This window comes from Cavia porcellus, unplaced genomic scaffold (genome assembly GCF_034190915.1).
Source record: "Cavia porcellus strain 051 isolate PalLab524CR breed Dunkin Hartley unplaced genomic scaffold, mCavPor4.1 scaffold_1, whole genome shotgun sequence".
Lineage (NCBI taxonomy): Eukaryota > Metazoa > Chordata > Mammalia > Rodentia > Caviidae > Cavia > Cavia porcellus.
The window spans coordinates 235987292-235996558 of record NW_026947484.1 but is presented as its reverse complement, the minus strand read 5'-3'; positions in this window follow the sequence as shown (position 1 = coordinate 235996558).

Sequence of the window (9267 nt, the reverse complement as noted above, 5' to 3'; positions counted from 1 at the left end):
CAGAGGTCAGGCACTCCTGCAGGGTCTCCCCCAGTGGAAAGAGGCCAACTCCTGTCCTGCAGTGAGGTCTCCAGAGGCCAGCGGGAGGCCACGCTGCAGCCCCTTCAAGCCATGCACCTGACTGTGTGTGCTGGAAAGAACCTAACCCAAGGCGTCCTTCACCCCTGGCTTCCCTCTTCAGGCACCATCGGGACAGATGAGTGTTCCAAACCCACAGCTCATCCGGTCACCGTCCTCTTCCACATCTGGGGGAGCGGCCATCTCAACCCATTTCCCTGGGCAGCCAGGGATCCGCAGGGGGCTGCAGTGGTGGCCCCGGAAATCATATGTCCTGACCCCAGGAACCTGGAGAATGAACTAGCTGGACAAAGGCTGTTTCGAGACAGGAATAAGTAAAGGGTCTGAGCCTTCCTGGACAGGCCGCCATCTGAGGACAAATGTGCTTACAAGAGACGCACAGAGAGAAGACAGAGGCTCTGGTCTCCCCCATGTCAGACTGGGCCTCCAGAACTGTCAAAGAGTAAATTTCTGTTGATTAAAGCCACCCAGTTGAAGAGAGAGAAAGAGAGAGAGAGAGAGAGAGAGAGAGAGAGAGAGAGATAAGTTAAAAAACAGAAACAAAGCTTTTATAAATAAGGAAGCAAAAAAGGGTTGGAGAGAGAGGAGAGGGATAGGTTAAAAAAAAAAATCAAGATACCATTGTAATGAATGTGATCATTATATGTACCTAAATGTACTAATAAATTTAATTAAGAAATAAAGCCACCCAGTTCCTCTCCATTTATGATAGTCACAGAAACAAGATAGGATCTAGTCTTGCATTTTTCATGTTCTATTTTGACACATTCTGGAAAATACTGTAATTGCATATGGTTAGCACCCCATGCCCTGGGTGCCGAGCCCTGGGACAAGGTTGTTCCTCATCTTTGTCCCCAAGTACCCACTTTTGAATGACTATCAATAAACCCTTGTTAAACACTTTTAAAAAAATAAATCTGCAGGGCATGCGGTAATCCCACATTCTCAAGCGGCTAAGTGAGGCCAGAGGATCGCCGGGGCTACATGGGAAGACCCTTTCCCAAATAATAAAAAGGGCTAGTGCTGGAGCTCAGTGGGGCAGCACTTGCCTAACATGCGTGAGGTCTTGGTTCCATCACAAACAAAAGTAACTCCAACCCCAGCCGGGTGTGTTGCTGCACACTATTAGTCCTAGCCCTCAGGAGGCTGAAGCAGGAGGATCGCCATGAGTTTGAGGCCAGACTAGGCTACATAGTGAGTTCAAGTACAGCCTAAATTATATAGCTGGACCTTGTCTCCAAAAACATATCCACATAAAAATAATAAAAAATAAAAATAAAAAAAGGTGCAGCTCGGTAACTTAGTGGCAACGATCTTGTCTAACAAGTACTGGGTTCAATCCCAGTACTGCCAAAAAAGAAAGAAAAGTTGGGTTCTGTTGTCTGGTCACAGAGCTTCTCTATGTAGGGATCACACATTGTAGGTCCCTCAGAGACTCTGCATGGTAGTGATTCCCAGATACCCATTTTACTTGAAGTGATTTTTTTTTCTTAAAAAGCTTTTATTTTGTGATAGGGTCTTGCTCGCCCAAGCTGACGTCGAACTTGTGATTCTCCTGCCTCAGCCTCCCTAGTAGCTGAGATTACAGGCATGTACCACCATGCCAGGCCAGAACTGTTTGATCCCCTGCCTGTGACTCCCCATCTCCTCCTAGGGCACCCTAATCTGCACACACAGGACAGAGCCATCGTTCCATGAGAGGTGGCTGGAAAACAGCTGGGTGGATGCGTGAGGGTCCCAGGATTCTTTCCCAGATTCTTTTCCAAATCCCCATTGTCTGCCATGGGAATCGGCTCCCAGAAGCACAATTCAGGCCGCTTCACTTCCTCGAAAACATTCATTGATAGTTTCCCTGTTGCCTTCTGACTCAATTCTGAAACCTTTAGTATCCAGGGTGTTCCTTGATTTGGTCCTGGACTCCTCATCACCCCCTCTTCACCTGGGGGGTGGGCGGGACGGGGACAGCAGGGCCTGACCCCAGGGAGCTGGGTTAGGCCAGGAACCGGGTGCAGTCCTGTAATCCCAGCACTCTGGGAGGCTGAGGCAAGAGGATCATACATTGACCCCAGACTGATCACTCAAAAAGAATTTTTTTTTTGGTACTGGGGATTGAACTCATGACCTTGCATTTGCCAGGCAAGTGCTTTATGCCTCTGAGCTAAATCCCCAGCCCTAAAAAGAATTTTTCTCAAAAAAAAATTTTTTTTGTACCGGCAATTGGACTCAGGACTTCACATTTCCCAGGCAGGCTCTGTGCCACTGAGCAGTATCCCCAGCTCAAAAAAAAAATAATTTTTTAAAAGTGGCCCAGGAATGCAGCTCACATCTCCTAGGTGTAATCTCCAGTATTATCAATCAATAAAATTTTAAAAAATAAAAGGAGAAAGAGGATAAGTAAAATGATTAACTTAGAGAAAGATGGGCTGGGGATTTAGCTGAGCGGCTAAATGCCTGCCTTGCAAGCAGGCAGTCTTGAGTTTGATCCCCGGTACCGATAAAAAAATAAATAAATAAATAAATAAATAAAACCTAGAGAAAGAGGAGGAGGTGGAGAGAAGGAAGGGAGGGGAGGGGAGGAAAGGGGTAGGAAGGACACAGAGGAGAGGAGGGAAGAGAGGTCGCTGTATATAACTGTATATAACTCTGACCCCGATATTTATCAGGCGTTCATCAGGGATGGCAGTGCAGCCCAGCTCTGTATAAGCTGAGTCTTAGGCACCCGCCGGTCTCCAGGGCCCTGCCCTTCCTAGATCCTCCATTGTCACCTTCTTGCTTTCCATCCTCAAAGCGTGCAGTCAGGACTGGCTCTCAGACAGTGGCCCACAGGGACCGGGAACCGTGGTCTGGACATCCAAGGTCTTAGCACAATCACTTGTGTGTCTGCAGCTTCAGCTCGGGACTGCTGGGGTTTGTGCCTAGATCCCAAACCCCCAGTGGGTGCACAGTGAAGGCCCAAAAGAATCAGCCACGCGGCGTGGTCTTTAGGGCTGCAGAAGTGAAATCGTCGGCAGAGCTCCTAAGTCTGCTGGCCGGCTGGCCGACCGACCCTGGGCAGCCCGTATTCATATTTAATCAGAACAAGCAAGGAGTTGAGTGGAAAACGCAGGAACCCTGAGCAGGATCTTGGGCGGGTTCAAGGACCCTCAGAGCAACAGACGATGCTAATTAAGGAAAACAATCCCAAAAGTCTCAGGAGGCGGCCTCAGCTGTGGCCCATCCTGCCCCCTGAGGTGTCTCCTGGTTCTCTGTGGCACAGAGCATGTGTATTCAGCTTCAATGGCTCCAACACGGGACCATGACACAGGTGGGTCCAGGAAGCAGGCACGATCCACACCACAGGGCTCACACAGGTCAGGGCCCAGGGCACTGCCTGCCATAGCGACTCACTCCAGACTGGACTCCCTCACCCAGGCACTGGGCTGTGGAAGGGCAGAGTCTGCCCTGAGGAATGCAATGCCATGGAGGGAGCAGCTGGGTCACAAAAGACCTTGAATGCCCAGCCTGGCAATAGGTCTATGTTTGAGCCTGGTTTGGTGATGCAGACCTGGAGTCCTAGCACTCCAGGAGGCTGAGGCAGGAAGGATCCCAAGTTCAGGTTTGGCATGGGCAAACCCAGGGACTTAATGGAGCCTTGACTCGAAATAAAAAATAAAAAATAAAAAAATGGGCTAGAGATGTTGCTCAATTCAAAGGTTTAATCGCTAGGACTGGGGGGAAAAAGTGTACATTTAAGCTTTATATTTTACTGGAATAGTTGAAGATTCTTTTAGCAGATGACGGATCGTATGCAGCTACATTAGTTCAGGGGATTAATGTAGGAGAACAGTCGGTTTGCAAAGGAAAGAGGCTGCGGAGAGAATGCAGGTGAGAAGGCCCAACGCAGTGTCCCCCGCGGTCAGTGGCCCCCACATGAGTACCGCTCCTAGGGTTCACTCAGCCCCAGTTTTCGAGAGTCATGCTCACTGGGGACTCCCACCCCACACCCGCAGGTTTTGGCTTGAGCATCGCATGCGTTTTTGCAGACAGTAATCCTGTAACTGTCAGAACATTCATGCTGGCATTGTTTTCACGTTTTTGTCCCCACCCAGTGCTGGGCCTTGATTCCGGGGTCTTTGTCCTGTGCTACATCCCTGCCCTCCCCCCACTTTTTTTTTTTTTTAATTTTGAGACAAGAGCTTGCTAAGTCCCTGAATTTGCCCAGGATGGGTTGGTTCAAACTGGTCATCCTCTTGCCTCAGCCTCCTACAATGCTGGAATTATAAGCGTGGCCCACCACAGCAGGCTCCTTGCTTTTTTTTTTTTTCTTTTGAGACCAGATCCCACTAAATATTTCAAGCTGGCCCTGAACTCACTATAGAGCCCAGGCTGCCTTCAAACTCACAGCGATCCCCCTGCCTCAGCCTCTCAAGTGCTGGGATTACAGGTGTGCACCACCAGTTTCTCCTCTTCCGTTTGCTTTTTAAAAATTAAATTTATTGGTACGTTTTAGGTGTACATAATGATTACATTGACTGTGTAGCCCTGGCTGGCCTCAAACTCAGGCCGGTGCCCGTGCGGGGCTCTGCATCAGTGTGGCTCTGTCTTGGCTTCCGCCCACTCCCTGCCAGTCTTACGTGTGGACAGAGTGCTCACTAGGTGGCTCGGCCAGCTCAGCAGGACTGTGGGGACCACATTCTCTTGTTTTTGGTGGTAGAAGTGTGCACAGGTCTGGAGTGGAGATTATGGGTTAATGCAGCTCGCTGGGTGTGCGTGTGCGTGTGTGTGTGTGTGTGTGTGTGTGTGCCCGCGGCCTCATGCATGCTGGGAGTTACTTCCCCAGCCCTTCTGAAATTGTCTTGCTTGTTTATTTATGGTTTTGTTGTGGTTCTGGAGGTTGAACCAGGGCCTTCACACTGAGATACATTTGCAGCCCCCCTTTTTTAAATTTTGAGACAGACTCTGAGTTTTCCAGACTGATTTTTTTTTTGTTTTGAGACAGGGTCTCAGTATGTAGTTCAGGCTGGCTTTGAACTCACTCTATAGCCCGGGCTGGTCTTGAACTCCCGGCAGTCCTCCTGCTTCAGCCCCTCTAGTGCTGGGATTACAGGGGTGCACCATCATGCCTGGCTTCCAGGTTGATTTTAAACTTTCTGTTCTGCCTCAGCCTCCCAAGTAGCTGGGATTATAGACACCTACCACCACACCTGGCAGAGAATTGTGTGTGTTTTTCTTTAAAATCACATCTAAGTCCCGATACGCTTTAAACTAAAAATAATTGCATTTAAAGAACTTTAGAGAGAATACCATAAAGGGGGATTTAAATGTTAGCTATAAATTGAATCTCACACGTCCTTGTTTATTTCAGCGTGTAGCAGAAAGGCTGGAATAAAAAGGGCACTCAAAAAATGTGAGTTGGAGGAACGAACAGATGAATAAAACTTGTAGCTTAACACACAGAACTTTTCTTCAGGATAAATTACAGATGGTGAAGTTTTTGGGCGTCTGTCCTGGGGTGACACCAGGTTGTTGGGACGCTTCTGTCTTAAATTACTCCAAACTCAATTTCAAATGGCTCACATTGTAGAGAAAGTGCATTCCTTCTGTAACAAGCAGATGTAAGGTTTGTTGTTCTAGTGGCTTGTTAACATCTTTTTTTTTTTTTTTTTTGTCTTTTTCGTTTTTTATCAGTACCAGGGATCGAACTCACAACCATATACTTGCAAGGCAGGCAAGAACATATACTTATGCCGCTGAGCTAAATCCCCAGTCCCTTTGTTAACATCTTTAATGTCCGTGTACTTGGCATTTTCCTCCCGACACCTGCAGGGAATTGGCTTTGCTAACACAAGCTCGCGTTCCTCATGGTTGCAAGGTGGCAGCCACAGTTCCAGCATCACATGCAGGTATAACATTGTTCAGTGGAAAAGGGGAAACATTCTCTTTTCATGCCTCCCTGTGAGGAGTATAGAATTCTTTCCCGGAAGTTCCCTAGGAGAATGCCTGTTTATCTTCTCAATTACAGTAGGATCACATGCCCATTTTCAAACTAACCACTGGCCTTAGAATAAGAATCATAGTAAGAATATAGCTTCCTGGCGAGTGCAAGATCCTGAGTTTGATTCCTGGTACAGAAAGAAAGAAAGAAAGAAGGAAGGAAGGAAGGGAGGAAGGAAAGAAAGAAAGAAAGAAAGAAAGACCGAAAGAAAGAAAGACAGGAAGGAAGGAAGAAAGAAAGAAAAGAAGAAAGAAAAAAAGAAAGCAAGCAAGCAGACATGCTATCGGACAAGCCGTCAACAGCTTGTCCGATAGCAACCAGAGGCAAAGTCAGCTTTCTTGCCTTCTACTAGAGAAGCACTTAATTAATCCCACTGAGAAAAGTACACCAGGTTTGATTGGCTATGGAGCACTGTACTTGGGCGCTGAGGGTACCCACCTTCTTTTTTCCAGTACTGGGAATCAAATCCAAAGCCTTCACCCTGATCTACATTTCTAGCTCTTTCTTTTTGGTACTGAGAATCAAACTCAGGACCTCACTCTTTTTTTTTCTTTTTCGTTTTTTATCGGTACCAGGGATTGAACTCACGACCGCCTGCTTGCAAGGCAGGTGCTTATGCCGCTGAGCTAAATCTGCAGCCCCCTGGGATCTCACTCTTACCAGGCAGGTGCTGCATTGCTGAGCTAAGTCCCTGGCCCATCCCAGATCTTTTTTTTTTTTTTTTAAATTTTGAGACAGGACCTCACTAAACCACTAGATTGCCCAGACTGGACTTGATCCTGATCCTCCTGCCTCAGCCTCCCAGTGTGCTCCCATTGCAAGTGTGCACCACCAAGCTTGGCTTGCTTTTCCCCTTATCCCCCTTTTACATGCATTCAGACTGTTTTCATTTGCATTTGGGAATCACGTGGTCTAGGGATACGCACTGCATCGCCCAGCCCATCGGCAGAGGCCATCCACCATCCATCCATCCACACTTCCACCGTCCACTCATCATGTTAGGCACTGTGGACACAAAGATCAAAACCGCTAAGACTCTTGTCTGCCAAGAGGGGCTGCATCAAGGAGTCCTGCCCTCCAAGGAGAAGGTCTACCTGATGGGCAGCCGGAGTCCAGATGGTTTCAGAAGAGTCGTGAGCTGGATGCCCAAGTGGAGGCAAAGTCGCTGAGCAGAGAGGGCACAGAGTGCACAAGGGCCCAAGGCCAGGGACCCAGAGTGTGTTCGAGAATAAAGGAAGACACAGACCAGAGCATCCAGATGAAGCCAGCGGAGGCCGGGCCAGGCTGGGTGTGGGTCCAGGCTGAGCCACACACCAGCCTCAGAGGTTTAAAGCAAAGGAACAACAAAAATAAGAAATACACACAAGAGCAAAACTTTGAAAAAGAGAGAGAAGTTCAGGTTTTCTTTGATGGAAAAATAAAGGGGAGGCCGGGCAACAAGGCCTGTTGTTGGGAACTTTCAGAGGAGCTGAACTGCCGAATTCACTGACTGACTTTATAAAGTTTTCTTCTCCCTCTTGCTCTCCTTCTCCCTCTTCCTCCTCCTCCTCTTCCTCCTCCTGCTCCTCATCTTCCTCCTCCTCCTTCTCCTCTTCTTCTTTTTCCTTTTTGTAGTGGGGTGACTGCAGTGGAATGACATGGAAGTGGTCCAGGGGACCTAGTTTTCTGGTTTTGTAAGATTTCATAAAACAGCGGTCCTTGAGTGTCACCGACCCAGACAGCAGGTCTCACAGGTGGGGAACCCTTGGCTGGGGCCCCCAGCTCAAGGTCTCTCTGGTAATGACAGGACCGGAGACCCCATCCATCTGGAGTGCTGGCCCCTGCCTGGCCTGCTGCTTCTGTCACAGGAAACTTCACTGTTCTGGAACAGTATCCAGTGGTTTTGGATTCCAGCCAGCGAGCTGATGGCTATGCTGAGTTCCCAAAGACTTAAGTGGAGGAAGGCTTTTTCCCTTTGGTCTGGAGTTTCTACTAATGTAGAGGAGCCAGGTTTAATTACAGCCCAGAGCTGCCGTAAGGCTGAGGTTCCTGCAAAGAGCTGCGGATGAAGTTGTTCTTTCTAATTGATGCTCTGTTTAGCATTTGGTCTCACAGGGCTTGTTCAATGATTAAAGCAGTGGACGTGCATTGGGAAATACTCAGAAGAGTGGCGTACAAAGAAACCTCCCCTTCCAACCCCTAAACCCAGTTCACCAGGACAGCCAGGCCTCTCGGTTCCATGAAACCACCTCTACCTTAATCAGGCTGAGCTGGGTGTGGGAAGGGAACAGCCAATGCACGGCTTCCTGGCTTCTACTGAAACAAAAGAATACCGTCGGGACATGAAAATCGCCAGAAACAAAGTCCTTAGGGTCCTGTCTCTCCCTGTTTTTCCATTAGTTCTGTCTTCCCATTGCAGTAGTTTTCAGAATATTTAGCTTCGGTTGCAGGCATCATTTTCAAGTCATTCAGGTGGCATCGGAAGTTCTACAAATTTGTTCAAACTTTTATTAAAAAAAAAACACAGACTACCTGTAGTCCTAGCTACTCAGGAGGCTGAGGCAGGAGGATCTTGAGTTCAAGCCTAGCCTGAACAATTTAGCAAATCTCTGTCTCAAAATAAAAAGAATTAAAAGAAATGAGGAGGTAGTGGTAAAGGACATAAGACACATCCCAGCCCCAGGGGTTAAAAGAAAAAAATCCATGTTACACATTCCATATTGTAACACACTTAAGCATCGTGTGAACTCCCTTTTGGCTTGAGTACACCCAGAAGTTCTGAAACTGACGGAAAACCTGAATTAACCATTGCTCTATGTTCCACAGCAAACCCTCTAGAGTTCACCTGCTGTTTATGCCTCGTTCGCTAGCCTGGGTCAGGCTGGGGATAGTTGTTAAGTTTGACCCCAGCACTTTCCCCAGCTCAGCCCATCAAGATCCCTTAGGCGCCCCCCCCATCCCCCCCACTCCACCCCCCTGCTTGGGGAGGCAGATCTGAGACCTGCTGCCCTCCCAGGCCTGGCTGCCCCGTAAGGGACCCTCTGCAGAGCTCTTCCTCTGCTGTATGGGGCACAGTGAGCCTGGTGTGGGGACAGGCATGGCTTTGCTCTGCACCCTGAGCCTAAAGACGGAAAATGCAGGGTCCCTTACAGAACTCAGCCTCCCCGCACGCACGTGAGGTGTCAGTAGAAGCAGACACGCTGTGATTCCTAGTGTGCGGCAGAACACACAGCACC